Here is a 25555-nt window from a genome sequence, read left to right as displayed (position 1 = left end):
CTCAATATGAAGATAAAATTTGGTGGGCAGCCAAAACGGCTGAGGGTCCAACAGAGGGTTTCCCTGTTGACAAAGTTGACGGCCTTGGTTAGGTTGATGAAAGCTATATTTAGGTCAAGATGCAGTTCTCTACACTTTTCCTGTATTTGACGAGCAATAAAGATCATGTCAGTGGTGCCACGTGATGGTCTAAAGTTACATTGAGATTCTGGTAGGAAGGTTTCCTCCTCAGGAAAAAGTCTGTTCAGGAGGACTCCGGCGATAATCTTGCCGGTAGTTGCCACAGTCTGACTAGTTTCCCTCGTTCTTATAAATATTGACGATGAAGGCGTCTTTAAGAACTTGGGGTATTTCCTCCTTTTCCCATATATTTTCCAGGAGAGAGTGGAGACGGCTGACAAGCAGAAGTCCTCCTGCTGTATGCAGGTCGGCTGGAATTCCTTCAAGCCCTAAGGCTTTGTTGTTTTTCATCTCTTTGATGGCAGTAGCTACCTCATCCAAGGATGGAGAATAGCTGAGGTGGTTCAGCTCTGGATGCTGAGGAACCTGCTGGGTAGTCAGGACATCCGCTTCAGTGTTTCGACTTACCGTCGGATGAGGGGAGGGGGAGCTGCGCCATGAGTGATTGGCCCATAAAATTTTTTTTTGTGGAATTGGAGGATTCACATATCTTGCGCTGATCTGCAATTTCTTGTGTTTCATGTGCTTTATTTTTAAACCAGTCGTTCTTTAGATTGCGAAGTTCCCGCTGGGACGTCTCTTTATTCTTGCAGGAAGGTATCACATTTGGTCCCAGACTGAGGGATGTTCTGCCAGTTAGTTCAAGCAGCACGTTTAATTATTGACGAGTACATTGATTGCCGGGTCATTTTCATCAATCTAGTCCTGGTGTATTCCTTCAATCTGGCATAGGGTCTCTATGCAGGTTTTTGTCATGACAGTATCAGGAATATCCCATTCGGTACTGGGCTTTGGGTTGTTTGTTGTCGGGTTGTTTATCAGCCCATGTTCGAGGTGCTCTCTGAAAGCATGTGCTACCTCTGGATTCTCCACACGGTTAGTATTAAAACTTCTTTTGGAGGCTTGCTACTTTCGCCGTTTTGGGGCAAATTGGAATGACAGCTTGGCCCTGACAATCCGATGTTCAGTGTAGCAGTCGTCTGAGCCACACATGGCTCGGGTGATGAGTACATCACGGGGATCTCTTTCTTTGACAATGATGTAGTCAATAAGATGCCCGTGTTAGGATCGTGGGTGTTGCCGCGAACCCTTGAACTTGTCGGCCCGCCTAAACAAGGTATTGGTGATAGTGAGGTTATGTGCAGCACACTTGCTGAGGAGGAGTAGTCCATTTGTCCCTATGGTTCCCAACCAAATGTTAGCATCTCTGCCACTTTTGTATTGAAGTCACCAAGGAACACAACCTTATCTTCTCTGGGGATACAGGTTAGCACTCTGTCGAGGTCGGCATAAAAGGCGTCCTTGATGTCAGCCTCTGCATCCAGTCTTGGGGCATATGCATTGATAAAAAAGGCATGACGTGAGTGATTCAGTGGGTCTCGGAGCGTCATGAGGCGCTCGTTGATCCCAATAGGCATTTCAATTAGCCTGTATCGGATGCATTGGCAAAGCCACCTCCACAAATACAGTTTCTCTCTGCAGCAGGCATAAACTTCCAGAAGAAAGTATAGCTAGACCCCCGTTCTGTGGGTTGACCCTCTTCTGGGAGCCGGGACTCACTAATGGCTGCTAGGTCGATGTTATACCTAGCTAGCTCTTTTGCCACAAAGGCGGTTCTTCTTTTAAGACGCCCATTTGTGCCATTATCCAGAAGGGTTCTGACATTCCATGCAGTATCACAAGAGATTTTATCGTTTGTTTTTCTTTGAAACTGTGATTAGGATTGTGTTTTCGACCACTTTTGGATGATCTTACTGGGTGCGGTTGCCCAGTCAGTTTGCTTTTTGAGCCGGCTATGTTTAGGGCACCTTTTATAGCCCTTTCCCCATGTGGGGTGAGCAGAGTGGCTCCTCAAAAGGACTCCTCAGTCACACAGACAGGACCGGATTTCAATGCTTGTGTTGGTCGTGTGTGTATATATATATGTGTATATATATATATATATATATATATATATATATATATATATATATATATATATATATATATATATATATATATATATATATATATATATATATATATATATATGTTATAGGCAGATATAATAGTTCTGGAACTCTTAAGTGGCTGGGCTGATGTACACACTTAATTTGGAGTTTCTTTATTTTTACAAAACTAAATAGACAGGTTCTGAATTCGGGAGAGATTGTATTTTGAATTCTCTCCAGATAAGTGTCTTGAGTGCACTTATATATGAGTACACTAAAGTGAGGTGTTCACACTTTAGTGCGTGGTAAGAATCTGCCCTCCTCTCTCGCACAGAGCGTGAGAGTCAAACAGGAGCAGGCGAGGTATTTGCTAACTAAGCTTGCCCTCGCTCATCCTCTGATGAATTTATAGACTCAGCATGTATGACATGAAACGCCGGTTGGTAGAACGGTACTGCTCTTGCCTCGTAAGCGAGATGTCACGGGTTCGATTCCCGGGCCAGTAGAAAGTTGTTCGGACACACTTCCCAGCCTCCTATGGTCCCTGTTCACCTAACAACAATGTAGGTACCTGCTGTAAATCGAAAGTTGCGAATTCGTTTTCAGGGACAAGTTGTTGGAGCTTTCAATAACTTGCTTAGACATAAACCATTGACTCCTCAGGCTTCTACGCCCTTGACTCTTCAGGCTTCTATGCCCTTAACTCATGAGACATAAAGGCATGCATGAACTTAGCATGCTTCCCTGTTGGGCGCTGTAAACGCTTCTCTGCTTCACCTTACACAAGGATGTAGGGGGTGCCCCCCCCCCCCAAAAAAAAACACTACTGAGTCATAGTTGAATAACTTAGTGAATAATTACAGTCATTGAAGAATATCTTAGTGAATAATTTTGGTGTTATCCATTTGGGTGAATATTTATATAATACAAATGGTGCTGTTACACTGCTCGGCCACCTACAACCAAAACCCCATGGTTTAAAACCTAGGTGTACCTAACCTTGTTCCAATAAAGTGTGCTTTAGCTAAACTTTTTTCTCTTGCACATGCTTTTGCAATTCCTTCCGAAAAGTTTTCGTAGAAACTATTGTGAATCAAGAAGAAATCTCTCTGTAACAAATAATCATAACAATCAAGGAATGATAAATATGATGGTAGGTACAAGTAAACCAGGTAGGACTATACTGGAAGATGTATGTATATTATGTGTGCTGTATGTATATTATGTTTGTGCTCCATTTATATACATTATTTATTCAGCCTAGCTAGCAGCGTGTGGCAATGTATTTACCATGTCCCACACGCTTAATTAATGTGCCTGGCGACATATGGAAGCTGCTAATGTATCACTTGCCACATGTCGCCTGAAAGGCTAGTTGACCCCCAGACAGAGTAAGGAGCGCCACCTCCCTTGTGTATCTCTGTTTGTCCAGTAAATAGAACCTACGAAAACTCTACAGGTGTTTGTGTTCGCTCCTTTAGATAGAACTTGGTACCCAGAACATATACAGAAGATAAATACAAAGGAAGAGAATCCTGTAAGATAGAAGTTTAAGCTTATCAGATATAATATGAAGACTACTGAATTTATATTTGGGGAAAATGGTATGGAAACCAGTTCAGAAGTAATGTTTGTGACAAATGCAAGATTATGGCGAGTAGGCAAAGGTTGTGATTGCATTACTGCTAATTTTACAATACTCTGGTGCTATATGATAACTTTCTACTACTAAATGTTTGCCTACATCATGACATATAAGTATCACACTGGTTTGATTTGGATAATAGAAATATTGCACATTATTGACATGTGCGTGAAACACTAACCTATGTGGTATTGAAGTGTATTCACATGGCTGTAGAGCTGTAGAGGCATTAGTCTGTACTACAGCTAATTCATATGTAAGTTCTGCAGCCCGTAGAAAAGCGAAAGCAAATGAAGGACATACTGTTTTTGTAAGTGTAAATATGTTGACTTACAATGATTTAGGACTTCATGCTTAGTCACAGCAACTAATGAAAAATCTTCTAATACTACTATTAGTCCAGAGTGTTTGTTCAGAATTAAAAATCCACCATTCGCTTTCATTGGAAATGGTTCCAAATGCCATGCATCAAAATTTTTGTGCGATTTTAGTGGAATGTGTATTAGTATTTCCTTATGTGTTAAGGTGTCCTCTATTAAGGGGTAATAAATTCCACTTCATGCTCACTTCATGCTCCTGAAAGATAGGAGTTAGATGATATTTAGTTTCAGTTATATGCAAAGCGGCAATTAGTTGACCAACTGACAACAACTGTGTATCAACACGACCTAGCCCTGCATTTACGAGAACAGCTATGAGCGAATTGTTGGTATCTATGAAAGCTTGTACCTAGGCCTATGCTGTATGCATATACAGGTAATTATGTTCTGTGAAGCAAAGTAACTTGAAATTTGTTTCTATGTTCTTTCGCTCTAATCACGTTCGGACCTGTGAATTTAAGCGAGAGTTTTGATGAGCGTTCCGGCGCTTTTATCATTACTTTCTCTCCTATTTCTAGAGTTATAGGCTTTTTTTTTTTTTTAATGTTGCTTACAGATCATTTCAGCACGTGAGGCTGCTAAATGTTTTCGTACTTTTCCATGGATGCTTGTGAAAACATTGATTTGCTTCTTGGAATGTGATCCATGTTGTACATAGCTTGTGGGGTTCCTGCTAGTAGATAATATGGCAAGCGTTTATCGGTGCAGTAAATTGTGTAGTTTGGCGATTTGCCTGTAAAGCTATTTATATATCCATTGATTGACGCTGTAACTTGAGGAAACCATTCCTCCCACGAACTATGCGTTGGATTCACTCTGTGTCAGAGAATCTTAAGAATTGTTATAGTTGCACGTTCGACCAACCCATTTAAAGATGGATGGTAGGCTGTTGTGAAGGTCTGTGTAATGTCATATTTTTGACATATTGCAGTTAAGAATTGATTCTTGCTCCGTTATCCGAGAGTAGCACTCTGGGTGGAGAAAAAAGGACAGATGAGATGCGTGATTAATTCATGATCGACTGATTCGGCTGACTTGTTCTGCAATGGTACTACTACCACAAATCTAGAGAAGTCGTCAACGTACACAAGAATGTAACTAAAGCCTTGATGGCATTTTGGTAGCTGCAATAAATCGATCTCAACTGTATTCCATGGACGTTCCGGCGTCGGGCATTCTAAGATTGTAGCGGAATCCATCGTTGTTCCCTTGTGTTTTGCACAAGTTGAACATTTAGCGATGTGAAGCTGGATGTCGGTCCTCATTGTTTTCTAATAATATTTTTGTCTAATTTCTGGTAGACATCTGTCTCGCCCTAGATGCCCAGCTTGGGGTGCATCATGGAAGAGGGTGAGGATGTTTTCCTTTAATAATGTAGGAATAACAATTTGAGAGATTGACTCTTGTTGTGTTTTCACTGAGCGATATAGTATGTCGTGCCGCAGCTCAAACTGTGAAAGTGGTAGAGGTATTTTGGGCAAATTTACCTTATGTGCCGATTCTAAGGCATATATAACCTAAGACCACAGTGGATCCTGTAATTGTTCCGCCCTTAACTGTGACAGGGTGAATGCAGATAGTAGCTTGACAGAAGCTATGTGTCTAGATAGAGAATCAGCTACCACGTTCGCACGGCCCGGTATATACTTGAAGTCGGGTGCGAACTCCCATATAGTCAAATACCAGCACTACATGATCTGTGTGGACTGTAATCGGATATAGCAAAATATGATCCCGAAAATGCTTGAGAGCCCACACTACAGCTTATACTTCTAAGTGAGTAGCTGAATAGCTTATTTCTGCATCGTTAAGGGTGCGACCAGCTTATGCTATTACTCGCCATTTTCCTCAATGATCAGTTTGCATGAGCACTGCCCCTAAGCATAGGCCTGATTCATCAGTGCACATGGTAAATGGTTTTGTGTAGTCCGGAAAGGCTAACACCTGAGCGTTCATTAAGGCGCTCTTGAGGGCATTGAAAACTGTCCTCTTCTTCTTTATTTCATGTAAACTCTACATCCTTTTTGAGCTTAGTGAGTTGTGATGCTGACTTGGCATAACCTTCAATGAAAAAGCAGTTGTAAACTGATAATCCTAGGAAACTACGAAATTGATCTACGTTCTTGGGACAAGGGAATTGTTTCACCGCCTTTGCCCTGCAATCTTCTGTGTGTATACTATTGCCAACTAGTACGTATCCTAGAAATTGGATTTTGGATTTGAGAAATTCACAATTGGAAAGTTTCTCTTTCAATCCAGCTAGATGGAGCTTTGTGAAAACTTCTCGTAGTTTCTTTAAATTGCTTTGTAAATCTTTGCTTACTATGATAAGATCATCTAGATAGGCATAAACTGTGTTACCTATCATTCTCGCAAACAAGGTGTTTATCATTCTTTGGAATGTTAGCGGCGCATTTCTTCGACCAAATGGCAGTTTTAAGAATTCAAAATGTCCCATAGGTGTACTGAATGCAGTTATCTCGCGGTATTCCACATGCAAGGGAATTTACCAGTAGCCGCTAAGTAAATCTAAGTTATTGAAGATGGCGTTGTCTTTTCCTAGAGACTGTAGTAAGTCATTTAGGACAGGCATTGGGAACCTGTCTAGTACAGTTGCCTGGTGTACTCGTCGAAAATCTATGAATGGTCTCCATCCTCCATCCTTCTTGGGAACTACGAATAATGGCGAGTTTCATGGTGATGAGGAAGGTTAGATTACCTGTTGGTCCATCATGTCTTGTATTATCTGTTGGACTACCGCCCTTCTGCTGTGGGGTAGTCTATATGCTGGGATGTAGAGTGGATTAGTGTCCGGCTTGAGTGAATATGATGGTTTGTCAACGTTTTTGTGCCTAGGGGTTCTCCAGGTAAAGCTATGGTTTCCTTGAACTCAGCTAGTAATTCTAAAAGATCACTTTTGCTTTGAGGATGATCGACTACTTTCACGTGTGGCGCTATTAACGCTACTTTATCTACAATATGTGATTTTTCGTTCTATTTCCCCTGTGTTATACTATCTATAGGTAATTCTGTCGGCTCTGCGACAACCGCTTTGTCGTAAACAAGGAAATTACCTAAACAACATTCCTTTCTTAAGGTTATGGGTCCCTCAGTTCTATTGAGAACGAGAACATCTGTGAGACTACCTAATCTAACAGCGCTTAAGGTAGACTCAAGTGACAAACCTTTCACTCATGAACTTTCACTCAGACATACAACATCTGTTCCTTCACTCACATTTGGCAAACGAAGTGTGACTCAAGTTAGTTCCTGGCTATATAACCGTTGCACACCAGTTAACACTTCAGGCGTTAGTGTCGAGTTCTGACCGCTTTCATCAGAAATATCCCTTGAGCTACTAGGTGTAGTTTCAGAAAGTGACTCCATAACTAACTGCTTCTGTGCCAAAGACTCCTCCGCGCCATTCGAGGTAGTTATTACACGAACACCTGAAGTAAGCAATGGATGTGAAGTTTGCATGGCGTATTATGTTTTACAATTATGCGTGATTGTTTGATCTCGTGGCTGAACGTTAATGTTATTCTGCCTTAGAGTGGTCAGACCAAATAACCAGTCCACTGGCAAAGAAAATGCCTTGACTCTGTAGAAATCCGCCAGAAACGCATTACTGAACCTAGAAAAACGAATTGGTAATGTTATTACCTCCGCTATATCTAATTGGATTCCTGATACACCTGGCAGAGGAATGTGTGTAGGTCTTATTGTCCACTTATTTGGAAGATATCGCCGCTGGAGTTCATTGAACGACTTTAATGAGATAACATTTGCACATGCCCCCGCATCTATATCTAGGGATAGCTGATTATTACCTATCCTCGCTGGTACAGTCAACACTTACATTTTGTTTAACGCGCTGATGGAAGCGTTTTTTCTTGAACCGTTGACGCTTTCCTAGATTGCTGCAATGATAGGTAACACAGTCTCTGCCTATCTAGATGATCTTTTCATTGTAAGCAAAGATTTACAAAGCCATTTAAAGAAACTACGAGAAGTTTTCATAAAGCTACATATAGCTGGATTGAAAGTGAAAATTTCCAATTAAGAATTTCTCAAATCCAAAATCCAATTTCTAGGACACGTACTAGTTGGTAATAGTATACACACAGAAGATTGCAGAGTAAAGGGCGGTGAAACAATTCCCTTGTCCCAAGAACGTAGATCAACTTCGTAGTTTCCTAGGATTATCAGTATACACGAAGGAAATTAAAAAATGGACCCTCTTTCTCTAACTTCTCAGTTGGAGTTTCAGCGGTGGGTTCCTGAGCCACTATTGGAAAAGGGACAACTAATCATCTTGGCAGAGTGCCACCATGAATTCCTACAATAACTGCCCAACGGACAAGCAAAAGGGTTGAGCCTCCTCCACATTACAATAGTGCACGTAATTTTTTAATTTATCGTAGAAAGGACATCTTATTACAGACTGTTACGATCAGAAGTGTCGACAATCTAGATATTACAAACCTGGATCACCTTCACGAAATTCCCGAATTCAACCTAGTATGAATGTTCAAGTTGCCTCAGTTTCCAGAAGTGAAGAGACAGATGTCAAAAGTCAAACACAACCCTGATGTACTATAAATGTCCTAGATATTCCCAAACCTATAGATATTTTCTCTGACTTTAAATTTAAGGGTAAGGCTTCTCGTAGACCTGTATTACCCAGTAAAGAGATGGTAATTTTGAGGGATATAGGAAAGGTCCAAAGTATTATTCATAGAGATGTCCTGCCTCATATTGATACTAACTTAACAAGAGAGAATGGCACCCTGCAAGATTTGTCCGGTTATCTTGCACTACCCTTACCTAGGATTAATCTCATCGATGACTTGTCCGTTGAGCAGCTATTGTAGGAGTTCATGGTTGCACTCTGCCAAGAGTAATAGTTGTCCCTTCTCCCATAGTGGTTCAGGAACCTACCGCTGGAACTCCAACTGAGAAGTTAGAGAAAGAGGATCCATTTCTATTTCCTTCGTGTATTTTGACAAGGGAAGGTGATCTAGATGATGCTGTAACAAGTGTTCGGGGTTGATTCTCGGAGGTAGATGAGAACTTTACTAATTTGCCTATAACTGCTGTTAATTTCAGTATTGGCCAAAGACAAGACCGTTCTCTTTCCGACATAGTTTCTTGCGCTATCAAAAATCCAAATTTTTAAAAGGACATTTTGATTAGAGGTATAGATCGACAGATGTAGATTCGGATCAAGATTACGTTCTTTATAATCCAATTGTGATGCCTCGCGACCTTAGGGTTAGGGCAATGAAGCTAGTTCATGGTACGGAAACTAGATACCTTGAAATTAATAAGATTTGTAACATCATTTTGAATAATTTTTACTGGCCGCGACCTCGAGCAGGGGGAGCTCAGTACATAAAGGCTCGTCATACTTGCCAGGTGATAGGTAAGTCGAATCAAAAGATAATGGATGACCGTCACCTTTACAGCCTATTCCCCTTGTTGATGAACCATTTGAAAAGGTTATTAATGAATTTGTAGGACCATTCCCCCAAAACAACGCAGGGAAATTAATATATTTTCACTATAATATATGCTGCGACTCGGTTCCACATTGTTGTACCTCCAAGAAACATTAAATGAAAGTACATTGCAGATATTTTGGTTAAATTTTTTACTTAGCATGACATTCATAAGATTGTACATTCAGATAGAAGTAGTAATTTTACCTCTCAAATTTTTCAGGATACAATGGTGGTATCTGGCGACTGCATATCATCATGTTTTGCAAATATTGCCTAGAAAACTCTTCAAACTGGGACGAAGGACTTGACTTAACTCTTTTTGTCATAAGGTACAGTAAGAGTAATTCATTCGGTTTCAATCGTTTTCAACTACTGTATGGTCATGAGATCAGGGGACCCTTAAAAAATGCTAAAATAAACTTGGTTAAATAAAACAGTTAGAACTTCTTTCCCCATTCATTATTTTCACCACTTTGCCAAATAGCATATGATTATATGGGAATGAAAAAAGAGACCTTAGGTCTATATTATTTCTATTCTAGACAGAAGAAAATCTTTTAAGCTAGTTCACATCAATTTACTCAAACCTTATCACTCTAGACCAAGTGAGTTCGACCTGAAGAGTGAACCAGTAATTTTGAACCTTTTTCCGCATTAATTTCACATCAGCCGGTATCTATGCCTCAAATATCTTTATCTCTTGTTAACTCAATCATCTATGAAATGTTTATCTCACATTAATTTATAATATCTTTCTAATGATTAGAATGTTCAAAAATACACTTTATTAAAGTCTTACCCTGATCTCTATACAGATACCCCTGGGAGATATATAATTAGGAAATATGGATATTGTATTGCTGCCAAGGCGTTCACCTCATCAAGCGGCTGAGGATGAGGACAGTTGTGCAGTAGCTAGAGCAAAACCACCTTGTTGAACTTAGTGACAGTCCGTGGGCCTCACCGAGCATCTTGGTAGTCAAAACGCATCATGCAGACCACTTCTGCACAGACTAGAGTATGGTTGTATCAGCCCCTTTTAGTCTTTTTATAAATGTCAGGTCAATTCATTGTCTTTATATAATCATATCACCTCCTGTAACTTTCCACTGGCCATGAGGTGACATGATCATTTTACGTGATGGGCAGGTTCCTTGAGGCGCGGCCCAGTGACTGTTTAGGTCAGCATTTTAAAAGGCCGGCGCCCTGCGGCATTGTTACTCAACCCCTCACACAGATCTGTCGTATTTAGCAGGTCTATTTAAATAGCCTCCGTCCTTCTCTTAACACTCATAGTTACAGTGATAAGTTACTGTGATCTGCATTTGGAACTGTATCCTCGATAGTTCCTAAATAAAAGGATAACAGACAATTGGGTTTCGTTACCAAAAACCCTCTACAATATAAATGTTCAAGCCTCATTAACCTAGACAAACTCAGTAGTTAAATGGCCTAGAACACTAAGGTGGCAGCAAGTGGTTACGAATTTTGGCTAAATCATTACAGACATAACAAATCATCAGAGTTTAACAAATCAAGAAAAACAAAAAACAGTGACATGTTAAATGACATATCCAAGTGTAGTGACATATCCTGCTGTGAGACGCTATACGTTGAGTGACCTTCATTCTGTCATCCACAGAGGTGTACATAATTATTTCCAATAACTGATTCTGAGTTATTGTTGACTTTATATCTTACTGGAGTTTGGTATTACCTCTGTTTGGCAACACGGAGTGGTGGCCAAGAATTCCCGTGTTCAGTATTGGGCATCCTGTGTACCGGCGCTTACAGTGTTGTCACATGCCTACGAGGTTTGGCAACAATTGGACTATTCACAATTGCTTAAGAAGACTGTTTTGGCTGTCGTGACTGAAGATTGTACAATCTCCCGGTGCCCTCAGCGAGTCCTATATGTACAGGGCATCAGAAGGTTTGGTACACAGAAAGAGCGACATCTCGTCAGTGAGCAGGTATCCAGAGACTTCGACACCAGCAGTCAGCAATTTTGGTGGATAGTGGACTCCCCGTCGTGAAGTTGACTCGCCCGTCGTCATCTTGCAGCATCTTTCGGTTGCTACGCAACGGAGGGAGTAAAGGAGTGCGCGCCGGCTATATCCACCTGACCTTGGGAGAGCTGTGCAGTGGGAGGGACGACTGAGGCAAACCATCCACCCCACCCCCACCTGAGATCAGCTGTGCTACGGCTGGGAAGGACGACGACCAGCTGTGCCATTTTCTATAAAGACAACAAACTCCGTAAATAGGTATTTAAGAATTCATTAAAAATGTATACACACATTTACATATTCGACGACATAGCTTCACACTGATAGACATCGCTTAGGTTATATCAGTTTTGTAAGTGTCTTGCTTATTCTTTGTACAGTATACTGAAGTAATATAATTTCCAGTGTCTAGTTCTCAACAATTCTGCTAATGATGCTTCAATTATTTTAACTGTAATTAATATTAGTTTACTGTAAATGAGAGGCAAGAGTAATGTTATTTTGTGTAACTCTTAGTATGACCCATTAAGCACTTAATGGGTAGTTTTTCAAAGTCACTGTCTTGGGACATTGCAGAATTGACGGAGTGTTATGTTAGCGATTCATGTGTAGAGGATAGTTCAGTAGATGAGCCCGAAACACAGGCGGAGTTGCAGTTCGACATTTCTGTCAAGAGTAGTGAGGATATTATGGACCACTCATTTGACGAGTTAAACCGTCGAACCCTACGATCAGGTAACCAGTATAATACGTCCCCTGATTATAAACAGGTTATTCCTCCTCCTCAGGATTCTAGTGTGTCAGATACATTAGCATTACCTCCCACATTAAAAGATCCTTTAGTTAGGAGGATAACGCAATTCTTGAGGGCATGTGAGGACACTATGCGCAATGTCCATATTACTGAAGATCATAACAAGAAAGCGTTCGTTCGCCCTCATATCCCGCAGAATAGCTTTGCTAGTCTGCATCTAAATGCGAGTGGACTGGCGGACCCTAAATATGATAATTTCAAACGGGCTCTCATTGGTATTTTTGAGTCTGAGTCCCACTTAGCCCAGTTACATTGGGTTTTTCGGTGGCTTGATATCTTAGCACCTGTGGTTCACGCAGAAACGCCGATGCCGGCTTTCTCTATTGCTGGTGAGGTCAAACAGGATATGCTAGCGACTTTCCGAGGATCACAGTGGTTTGATGACGATGGCAAGATGTCACCGGACAATGTGGAAAACTTGATAGAGCTCATTAGTTTTCTGATGGCTGTTCGTGACCAAATATATTGCCGTGCTCAGGAAGTGGAGTATGTACCGTCTGCCTTGATTATAGATTACGCAAATAAACTTACGCCAAAGACGGCTCGACCTCTAACAGCACTTACTTACCAGGCTACGACACCTGCACCGGTAGCACCAATGCAGCCACTTGTTCAGCACCAGGTTCATTACGACCAGGGTACCAAACATCGACGGGCTTTACTGTGTACCTATTGTAAAAAGAGGGGTCATACAGTCAATGATTTGTTACCAGCTACAGGGTGGTGGTGTTAGAGTTAATGAGAAGAAACATCCCCCCCACCGGCTCTCAGCAAAAACATGAAGCACCCAAGACATACGCAGCGGCGGCTAAGACTACATCTCTGCCTGGACTGGCAGTAGGTATGTGGTGTGAGTTCCATCAATCAACCTCTCACAACACGGATGAGTGTGATATGATGCTCAGGGCTAGGAGCGTGGACGCAGGAGTACCCCAGGTAACACAGCAATGAAAAGCACGTCGTTATCATTATAAGAAATCGGGGGAAGGCCGGCGCCTGTCAAAGAACGAAGAAGGATAGGTACATTGGTACCTACGTCCAGCAGCACTTCTGTGGCAGCCTCTTTAATAGCGGCGCTCAGTGAAGCGGAAGTGTTGTCCGTTCCGGTGAGAGTTGGAGCTATCAGATTGGCTCTGGAAATTGATACGGATGTATACGCAAATGTATTATCTTTGGCATCCTATCAAGAGTTACAACGTAGATTCCCTCACCGAGACTTCTCATGGAGACCTACTGACGCCGATCTCGAAGGAGTATCCAGCACGCAGCTGAACATTGCAGGAATGGTGACTTTACCATTACGATTCTCAAGACGTGGTATTCCTTTTTATGCAGACCTTTATGTAGTCCAGCAATTTAATTTGCCAGCAGATTGGTTGATAGGTCTACCAACACTTAAAACGAATTGTATTGATATTCGTCCACGTAATAATACTATTACGTTTAAGGGTGTTTCCTACAACGCTATGCGTAATTCTGCACCATTGCTCTCAGCAAGGTCGAAAGTGTTGTCCACCATTCCCATTCGGAGGAAGGCGGATAACGTGTCGAAGAGAGCTCAAGACCTCACACACTCATTTTCCCAACGTGATTATAGCAGCAAGAGTTGGAAGATTGTACCTGCAGTATTAATGAGAACTCTCCATTATCAGAATGAGGATTTCACCTAGACCACTGTAGTTTTACCTGACCTGTACACGGGGACTGATGTAGTATGTCTACCGGAAACGTGCGAGGTTAAGGGTTTGTCGTGCGAGTCGACGCTAAGCATGATTAGACCTGATGGTTTAACAGTCGTTCTAGTTCTTAACAGAATGGGCGCTCTTAGGATATTGAAAGATGGATGTTATTTGTGTAATTCTCTGGTTTATCACAACAATGTTGCATCACAACCTACACAATACCCAGTTGGTAGTATTGTTTCTCAATCTCAACAGACTTGGCAGGAGAGATTGATCAAATAGCAGAACATGTTCAGGTGATTGATCATCCTCAAGGCAAGACACAACTCTTAGAGCTGCTTGCCGACTACGAAACATTGTAGCTATGCCAGGGGAACAGTTAGGACACACAGATTTAACTTCACATCACATATCTTTAAAAGAGGGCACGAATCCAATCTACATACCAGCTTACCGACTATCACATAGCCAGCGCGCTGTAGTTCAGGATATGGGTCAGGATATGTTGCATGAGAAGGTTATAGCACATTCTAAATCTCCTTTCAATAGCCCTTTATTCTTAGTCCCAAAAAAGGATGGCGGTTGGAACCCAGTTATTGACATAAGGCGCGTCAATGAAAATACAATCACAGATAGGTACCAAATGCCTGTCTTGGGTGATATATTGCAGTCCTTAAGCAAGGATAATGCTGTGTTTAGCAACTTAGATTTGCTTAGCGGGTATTGGCAAATACCACTCGATGAGAAATCCCGAGATGTTACTGCTCATTTGGGCCATTTTGAATTTCTAGGAATGCCTTTTGGTCTCAGAAATGCCCCACTGGCGTTTCAAAGGATGATCAATACCCTGTTTGCCGGATTGATAGGTACCACAGTCTGCGCTTATTTGGATGATCTCATAGTAGTTAGTAAGGATGTCGATCCCCATCTGATCAAACTGCGTGAAGTGTTAGAAAAACTTTCCACAGCAGGTCTTAAAATTAAACTTTAGAAATGTGAGTTTTTGAAATCCAGAATCCTTTTCCTTGGTCATGTAGTTGACGGTGACGGCATTCATACAGTTGATGATAAAGGAAAAGCTGTATCTCAGTTTCCACGTCCTACATCGGTTGATCAAGTGCGTAATTTTCTTGGTTTATCTGGATATTACCGTTCTTTTATTAAGAACTATGCAACATTGGCGTCACCCTTAACAAGGTTACTAAAGAAAGATGCAATGTTTGCGTGGGATGCTGAACACAAAAATAGTTTTGTGGCATTGAAGACGGCACTTACCAATGCCCGTGTTCTGGCATTCCCTGATTACACTCAAGCTTTCACTCTGTGTACCGACGCTTCTGGACTAGTAATCGGAGCTGTACTCATGCAACTGGATTCGAGAGGAAAGTTTAGAGTGACTGCGTTTGCAAGTCGTAAACTTAATGATGACGAAACACGTTATTCAGTAACGCATTTAGAGACGTGAGCTGTTGTGTGGGCACTGAAGAAGTTTAAAGACATTATCTTTGGTTATAAGACAACTGTGTTTACGGATCATCAGCCAGTCACAGAACTGTTCCATGGAAGGAATCTATCAGGCAGATTAGCACACTGGTATCTCACAATTCAGGAATTTGACCCCAAGTTTAGGTATTTACCGGGAAGGGCTAATGTAGTCGCCGACGCTTTTTTTTTTTTTTTTTTTTATTGGGCACCCCCCTAAATCCTTGTGTAAGGTGAAACGCAGAAGCGTTTACAGTGCCCAACAGGGAAGCATGCCAAGTTCATGCTTGCCTTATGTCTCACGAATTAAGGGCGTAGAAGCCTGAAGAGTCAAGGGCGTAGAAGCCTGAGGAGTCAATGGTTTACGTCTAAGCAAGTCATTGGAAATTCCAACAACTTGTCCCTGAATACGAATTCGCAACTTTCGACTTACAGCAGGTACCTACTTTGCTGCTAGGTGAACAGGGACGAAGGGGACTAGGAAGAGTGTTGTAAGGGCGGAAACGATCCTCCGGCTGGTTACAGCTGCTAACTCGCTCGTTTGCTGGTGCAGACGACACTTGGGGTGGTTGGACGGAGGTGAGAACGGCAGCGACTATCTCCGCCACGGGCAGATTCAACCCGGCCGCCATACCGTCAGTATCTAGCTACCCTGCTGTCGGTCAAATTCTGGCTGTGATCTCATCATAGGTCCTGGACTCGTGGGCTGTGTTCCCAGACCTTCACCTATCAACTGCCAACTCTCTGGTCATCTACCACTACAGCATACCACGACCATCAGTTCAACACATTCCGTCGGTGCCCCGGTGTTCTCCTGCCTTTTCAAGACGTCGCTGAGTGTGGAGTCGAAGTGGACGTTTCGTTACCCTGGGTGTGCACCACCTTGTTCCAGAACCTTCCCCCAGGGCCACTGCCGTAGGAAATATTTGTTCATGGTTTGATTCTATAATTGTTTGATTCCATTAATTGCTGACTCCCCTGTATTGTTCGATTCTATCAATTGTTGACTCCATTTAATTGTTTGAATCCATTAATTGCTGACTCCCATTATTTGTTTGATTCCTTTAAGTGTTTGCTTCCATTAATTGTTTGACTCCCGTAATTATTTGATGTTTGTTGAGTGGTGTCAGAGTTTTGTGTTATATTTTTATAGTAAAGAGATGCCAATCTCAAACGGTTGTTTGTTATTCCTCGGAAAACCATGGTCCTTGACTTTCCTTTATTAAGATCCTGATTAGCCTGGTAAGGGATTTCTATCCCTAAGTCCCAGGCCTTTACAAGTGGCGACCTTGCCAGGATTGTCTCTGACCTTTGATTTCTGAGGTTTAACATTGGTTCCGGTGTTGTTGTAAGTCGCCGTGAGCGCGCCACCTTGCTGTCTGTGGCCCGGAAGTAAGTGTTGTTCAGTGGTTATCCCTTCCTTCTGTGTGCAAATTTTGTTGCTCTCCCTTGTACGTGGGGAAGTTAATTAGTGTTGGTTGGGGTGCACTGTGGATGCTGTCATAGCATTTTTGTTGTTTCACCTGGTGCGGTTTCGTTACCCTGAGGTGATTAAGCTGGGCTGGGTGCGGAACGAGGTTCCCTCCAGTTTGATCAAATCATTTACTGGTCTGATTCAGCCACTAGGTGAGTTACCTTTGGCTATTTGCGGGGTAAGTTGTTTGTTTTTTCCATTGTTCTTGGCCTTTCGGATCATTATGTCTGCTTTTGAGGTGTGGAAAGATCAAGCGGTGGCCCTGGGTCTGACAGGTAATGACATTGGTCAGTATGTGGTCACCCAACAGAATGCCGAGAGAGAGAGGAACGTCAGAGAGAGAGAGAGAGGCACGTCAGAAAGAGAGAGAGGCACTTCAGAAAGAGAGAGAGTTGGAGGAACGTCAGAGAGAAAGAGAGTTCGAATTAGCTAAGTTGCAGGCAGAAAAGGACCTAGAACTGGCTAGGATTAATGCTCCAAGTAGACCAGAATCTTCTGGCCATATACAAGACAATGTGGTAAAACCCAGCTTGCCTGTGTACCGTCAAGGAGAAGACATCGCCTCCTACCTTGTTAGGTTTGAGCAGGTAGCTGAGCTGCTTGGTGTAGCCCCAGATAGCTATGCTGTAAGGTTGGGTAGCCTACTGAGTGGTAAGCCGGTAGAAATTTACACGTCCCTGTCTGCCGACATCACCCGAGATTACTTCTTGTTGAAGCAAGCTCTCTTGCGAGGATTTTGCAAGACTTCTGACGGTTATCGTGCTGATTTCCGCAGAACGAAGATTAGAGCGGGAGAAACGTACCAGCAGTTTTCGATTCACCTGGGTCGTTTATTTCAACAATGGCTGGAGACCTCAGGGGTTGAAGAAACCTTTGAGTCTCTCTCTAACTTCATGATATTAGATCAGTTTTTGTCTTCTCTACCTCCAGACTTGAGAATTTTCATCAAAGAACACCAGCCAGCGACGCTTGGAGAAGCTGTGCATCTTGCCGACAACTGGGCGTCTGCTCGCAACGCCTACCCCAAGTCTTCCCCTCCTGTAGTGAAGATTGCGAAGCCTCCGTCCTCCGAGGAAGCATCCCCAGGAGTACACAGGAGTAGTCCACCAGCCGTGCGGTGTCACAGCTGCGGAGAAGGGCACATTCGTTCTCGCTGTCCCAGGAATCCCCTCGCCTTCAAGACTGCTGACACTCATCAACCCAGCAACAAGGTCGGATTCTGTTTGGAGGACAGGAGCTGCCCCCGTTATTGTGTCAGTGGAACAATAAATGGGTCTAGGGCATCTACTTTCATCAGGGACACTGGTTGCTCGTGCATTATTGTCTCTGAAGAAGCCCTGCCTGACGCTGACATCTCCAGCTGCCCGAAGGTTAGTGTCGCCGATTATTTAGGTCGTGTTGACCAGTTCCCTGTTGTTAGGTGCTACCTGCGTTGCCCCTATTTCACTGGTTGGTCTAATGTGGTAAGAGCTCCCATTAAATTTGCTAGTGTCCTCATTGGTAATGTTCCCGGTGTTCGTGACCCTAACGACCCGGAAACGTTAAAACTCTCCTTGCCACCAGCACCAGTCCTCACGCCACCTGCTGATGACTCGCCACCTGCCGAGGTCGCCTCGCCACCCTCTCACGCCGCCACGCCTGCTGCCAAGGTCCAACCTGTAGGGCCACGTACGGCGAAGGTGAAACGACCGCATCCCCTGATTCTGCCGAATTTGTTGCCACTGACTGTGACGCCCGAGGGGTTCGCCAAGCTTCAAGACTCGTGTGCCACTCTGAAGCGTGTAAGGGAGAAGGTGACTTCCGGGGTGGAGGATCAGGTGAGAGATGGGTCGGTTTATAAGTTTGTTTCTTTTAATGGGGTGTTACACAGGTCTTGTGTTTCATCCAAGCGACCAGCTAAAGTAGGTCTGTTTTTACTTGTTGTCCCTGCTGTTTGTCGTAGTAACATTCTCTCTGTAGCTCACAATAGCTCTCTTGTAAGTCACTGTTCTCGTAGGAAAACTTATAGGAAGGTTGCTGATCAGTTTTACTGGCCAGGTATGGGAGCGGATATTAGAGCTTTTTGTAGGAGTTGTGATCCGTGCCCATGTATGTCCGCCAAGGGTAGAGTCCGTCCTGTTCCACTTGAACCCTTACCCATTGCAGAACCATCTTCTCGGGAAGCCATAGATTTTGTTGGACGATTCTCACCCCCTTCCTCTAAGAAGCCTAAATTACATCAAGCTAATTTGTTAAAGCAATATAATTGCAGGACCCACATTGCTCGTGTCCTTGACGACGTCCCCGAGCTGGAGTTAGTCGAGGCACTACCCTGCAAGAGTTCCTGTGGAGTTCAGACGCCAGAGTCTGTTGATCTCGGTTGCCAGTTGCTGCCAGCACCTGACGAGATAGAAGAATCCTCTACGACTGGAATTGGGCCCAAACTTAAACTTGGACTGAAGTGGACCCCACGTGCAGTTCCTTGATACGGCCTTACGTTTTGGACATCAAGTTACCACCAATTCTTTTCTATGACCCTTCTTTGTTGTGCAATGTGAATTTAAGTATTTGTTGTAAGATGATTATGCTTTGTGTACTAATCTTAAGTTTAATCTACCTTACAGTAGATTTTTGTTGGGGGAGCCGTGTAAGGGCGGAAACGATTCTCCGGCTGGTTACTGCTGCTAACTCGCTCGTTTGCTGGTGCAGACGACACTTGGGGTGGTTGGACGGAGGTGAGAACGGCAGCGACTATCTCCGCCACGGGCAGATTCAACCCAGCCGCCATACCGTCAGTATCTAGCTACCCTGCTGTCCGTCAAATTCTGGCTGTGATCTCATCATAGGTCCTGGACTCGTGGGCTGTGTTCCCAGACCTTCACCTATCAACTGCCAACTCTCTGGTCATCTACCACTACCGCATACCACGACCATCAGTTCAACACATTCCGTCGGTGCCCCGGTGTTCTCCTGCCTTTTCAAGACGTCGCTGAGTGTGGAGTCTAAGTGGACGTTTCGTTACCCTGGGTGTGCATCACCGTGTTCCGGAACCTTCCCCCAGGGCCACTGCCGTAGGAAATATTTGTTCATGGTTTGATTCTATAATTGTTTGATTCCATTAATTGCTGACTCCCCTGTATTGTTCGATTCTATCAATTGTTGACTCCATTTAATTGTTTGAATCCATTAATTGCCGACTCCCATTATTTGTTTGATTCCTTTAAGTGTTTGCTTCCCTTAATTGATTGACTCCCGTAATTATTTGATGTTTGTTGAGTGGTGTCAGAGTTTTGTGTTATATTTTTATAGTAAAGAGATGCCAATCTCAAACGGTTGTTTGTTATTCCTCGGAAAACCATGGTCCTTGACTTTCCTTTATTAAGATCCTGATTAACCTGGTAAGGGATTTCTATCCCTAAGTCCCAGGCCTTTACAAGTGTCCAAACAACTTCCGCCGGCCCGGGAATCGAACCCGTGACATCTTGCGTGCGAGGCGCCGACGCTTTGTCTAGAAATATTGCACCAGTGATCCCTGTATCAACGTTCACTCTTTCACAACTAGAGGATGAGCAACGACGCGACCCGTTATGGTCAGCAGTCATTTTTGCTGTAGAATCCGGAGAGGATGTTAAACTCCCCAAATTAATTTTTCCACTCAGTCTGTTTGAATTACGACATAACATACTCCATCGATCGAAAAAGACGTCTGAGGGTATTGTTACTCAATTTAGTCGTACCTGACACGTTGTGTAAAACGATTATAACGCTGTTCCACGATGTTCCTCAGGCAGTTCGGCAAGGACGTGATAAGTGCTTGGCGGAAATCAGAAAGAAAAATTTCTGGAAAACTATGAAGAAAGATATAGAATTACATATTGCTAAGTGTTTGTCATGTGCTCAGCATAAGGGTACTGCAAGGTCACCGGCTCCAATTCTACAATATCCTACACCGGACCGTCCATTTGACACATTCGTGAAAGACTTGTTGCAACTTCCGAGGAGTCATCGGGGATCCTCGTACGTACTAGTGTGTGTGGATCATTTTTCTAGATTTGTGGTTTTAGTCCCACTGAAGGATAAAACACCCGAATCTGTGGCCTATGCCTTAGTGATGAATTTAATATGTCCATATGCTACGCCTAAGGTTCTTCTCTCAGACAATGGATCAGAGTTCAAGAATCAGCTAGTAGCACAAATATGTGCACAATATGGAATACAACAAAGTTTTGTGACAGCCTATCATCCACAGGCTAATGGCCTTGTTGAGAGAGGCAATCGCAAGATCCTGGAGATACTTTGCCCGATTGTGTGAGATTTGCAAGACACATGGGTGGACTGGTTGCTACAAGTTGCAGCGTATATTAATGGGTCGATTAATAGCTCTACCGGCAAATCACCCTACTACATTGTCTATGGTACAGACAAAGGACTGCCTTATGATGTACTTACAAACACGCCAGGCCCTGTTTATAATAAGGATGATTTTGCGGCAAAACAAATCCGTGTTTTTACGGATATTCATGGCCAAGTAAGTTCACATTTAGCGGCGTCACGCGTTGAAATGTTTGTTAAGCAACATAAACAAGCTAAACCTGTCGTGTTAGAGACAGGCAATGCTGTTATGGCGAGAGAACCTGAAAGGAACTCCAAGCTTTCGGCTAAATTTTCGGGTCCATTCCGCATTATCGCTAAAGAAGCGGGCAACAAATTTAAAATTTGGAAGCTAATGCACAGATCGCAGATGTCGTGCATGCGGATCGTCTTAAAAAGGCCCATGAACATTCCCACAGATGGTAATGATGTTATAGACTCCTCTTTGCAAACAGTGCAGAAGCAGAGTGTGCCTAATGATTATTGTATGAAAGTTCGTTCTACAGCAAATATTAAAATAAATGAATATTTTTTCTCAGAATGGCTTGGATCATCAGTTTGCTGCTCCTACTGCTGAGTGGCACCGTTGTGTTGACCGACGTGTCCACGGATGTCCTAAAGCCTGGTGTGCTTGTTGCACCCCTTGGACGAGTTCTCATTGTGGAGGACGTGGTAAACATAAAGAATGAGTTGCATGGACTGCTCAAGCTTCCCCGTCAGATGGAAACCGTCGACGCTCAACTAAAGACAACATTGACAGTCCTTGATGAACTCCGTTCAAATCCAAACATTTCGATAATGGTTTCACAAACTGTTGAGCTTCAACTGCTTCGTCTCAGAACCCTTCACAAGCTTCTCCTCGCTATCGGAAAAATGATTCCAGTGTCTCAGGATGGTCTTGTAAAGAAAGTGATTCTCAAACACGAAGAAAGCGAGGATTGTTTAATTTTGTGGGTCTTATCCAGAGCACTCTGTTTGGTACAGCGACAGCCGATGATGTAGCTAAGTTAGGGGACCGCATGAACATTGTCGATCAAGCTGCATCTAAACAGAATCGTGTTATATCTCAAACGTTTCATGCGATTAGTGCTTTAGAATCGAAAGTTAATGCGATCATTTCGGAGTCTAACCATGTCGAGGGATGTTAATAAGTTACAGAAATCAATCCCGACATTAAAGTGGCTCCTTTATTTCTCTGAGTATTTGCAGACTGCGGAAGATTCTGTTCAAGATATAATTACTAATAAAGGTGAACTAATCGCAAGCATCGTGGATGCAGGGTTAGGACGTGTGGATGCAAAGCTTGTGCCTGTGAAGACTCTTCTTGAAGCATTACAGATAGCCAAGTTGACGTATCATTTAACTCCAATTTTAGTTGATTATGAGGTAGAATACTATTACCCTCTGTTGGAGTCAACTCTCACTCACAATGCTATCCTTATCCACATACCTATGCTAGGGCAGCATAAATATAATGCATGGCATTTGGAACCCTTCCCTTGGTATGTAAATGACACACTGTATACTCTGGATAGGACGAAAGAACTTTTGCTTATAGATGAAGAATATTCCTTGTTAGCATTAGATGATCCTAGGGTATCATCACGGTGTAAGTCGTCATATTTACATTTACACGTATGTCCAGCCTATGTCTTCTCATTTATTCCTGCTGTAGAAGGGATATGTGAATTGGCAGTATTTTTTCTTTCCTAATGAGACTGTTATTTTAAAATGCCACGATGGTGGTAAGCAGTTAGTTGTGAAAGGTTATTATATGGCTCCGGATTACTGTGAAATAACTTGTAGTTGGTTAAAGACCTTGCCTACTCATCAGCATTTTGTTTTGAATTTCAATCTAACTTCGGATTTGATTCCCTTGTTTCAAGTAATTAACTTCACTATTAGTGACCTTTATATTGTCTCAGAGAAATTGACAGTTATTTCCAACTTGAAAGAGTCAGAATTTGCTGATTTAAGTGATCAACTGCCATTTTATTTTTCACAGGGATTTGCAATACCAAGTTTAACTATTCCCACAATAGTGTTAATTCTGGCAGTGATGTTTCTTTTTTGCTATTATAAGTCAGTGTCTTCCAATTTAAACATTGCACATAAGATACTAGCCTGTAAGCCACTTAAGTCTAGGACCCCAGTAGCTGATGAAAAACCTACGGTTTCAGAGTTCCCAGCTTAGTGTCTACATATATGTTTGTAGCATGGTTAGGTTTATGTATAGGGTGTATTCTGCGAGATTAGCTTATTCCTCGTGGATGGTGACCGAGCTATGTATCAGCCCCTTTTATTCTTTACATAAATGTCAGGGCAATACATTATATAATCATATCATCCCATGTAACTTTCCACTGGCTATGAGGTGACATGATCATATCACGTGATGGGCAGGTTCCTTGAGGCGCGGCCCAGTGACTGTTTAGGTCAGCATTTTAAAAGACCGGCGCCCTGCGGCATTGTTACTCAGCCTCTCACACAGATCGGACGTATTTATCAGGTCTATTTAAATAGCCTCCGTCCTTCTCTTAACACTCATAGTTACAGTGATAAGTTACAGTGATCTACATTTGGAACTGCATCCTCGATAGTTCCTAAATAAAAGGATATCAGACAATTGGGTTTCGTTACCAAAAACCTTCTATAATATAAATGTTCAAGGCTCATTAACCTAGACAGACTCAGCAGTTAAATGGCCTAGAACATGGTGAAACAGCGGACTATTGACGATTCCAACCCACTATCTCGCCTGGTTGATATATTCGAAACCACCAGTACAGCTAAGTTCATCACGAAGATACGTACCCTGCGCGGTACTACCAGGTGTCTCTCTCAGGCCCACGAGCATTTATATGTTTGTCACCACTGATGGACTATGGGAGTATTTTTACCTGACATTTGGTTTAAAGAAAGCACCTGCCATCTTCCAGAGGATGATCAATAAAGTAATTCTGGGTATACAAGGGACTCAGGTGTACCTAGACGATCTCAAAATTATTGCAGAATTCTGGGAAGAACATCTTCAACGACTTCAATATCTTCTTCAGCGCCCGAGTGAAGCTGGCCTGGTTATATCTTGCTGAATGCGACTTTACGATCACTTATTTGCGTCATATCGTGGGACAATGGAAGTCCACTCCTCGGGCGGCCAAGGTTGAAGGTATCATAAACTTCCCAACTCCTCAGGATCGTAGAAACGTCAGGAGGTTTCTGGGGGATGAGTGTGATTTACCGTCGCATCTGGAAGAATTTTGCAGTAGTAGGAAGCACTCTAATGGAACCGTGGTGTGGTGGTGGCGATCCCTGCTAAAAGTGTCCATTTAGGACAAAAACATTGTGTGTAGATTTTTTTTTAAATATGCTAATATTTAGAGGTTGCTCAAAGCTGTCAAAAATTAAGTAATCGATGTAGTCGATTACTTTGTAGCCGATTACGCCCACCACTAGTGCGTCGCATTTGGCACGATTGTGGTGAGTTTTTGCAAGTCGTGATTGATGATTGGGGAAATTAGAAACAGTTCTGCATAGTATTCTCATTATTAATTTATATTAATAGTTAATTTCTTTATTCCTCAGGTCAAAATGGCTAATGCAGGAGTAAAAACACGAGAAAAAGTGTATTTGATAAAGGGGCTAAGTTACCTTCAAACAGGCAAGTGTTACAGTATTTTTTAAGCCTGCATCGCATACAGAAAAAACCATCAGAGTGGCAGCTGGGGAAGTCACAGACAAAGTTCTTCAATTATGGACAAAAGCAAACATTCCCACACACACCACAAACCAGATTGTGTGAATCAAGTGCACAAAATGTTTGACAAGTGGAGTAATTTGAAAAAGAACTCTTCAAGAAAGACAGAAACTCAAAAGCAGTAATAGAAAGAGTTCACTGATACATTTGAAGATCTCTTTGACATTGCACATGTGAATGCTTTGAATATGATGACAGTTCAGGAGGATAAGGATTTCTTAATAGTGCAACGAGAAAAAGGGCGTCGTGGGGCAATGTCATCTCTTGACAAAGTATTCCTGAAAAGACAGAAACGACGAGAAAAAACTCTCAAGAAGGCAATGGAAAGGAAGTTGGCTGCAGACAGT

This window comes from Homarus americanus, unplaced genomic scaffold (genome assembly GCF_018991925.1).
Source record: "Homarus americanus isolate GMGI-L3 unplaced genomic scaffold, GMGI_Hamer_2.0 scaffold24694, whole genome shotgun sequence".
Taxonomy (NCBI): Eukaryota; Metazoa; Arthropoda; class Malacostraca; order Decapoda; family Nephropidae; genus Homarus; species Homarus americanus.
Note: the sequence above shows the minus strand (reverse complement) of the source record.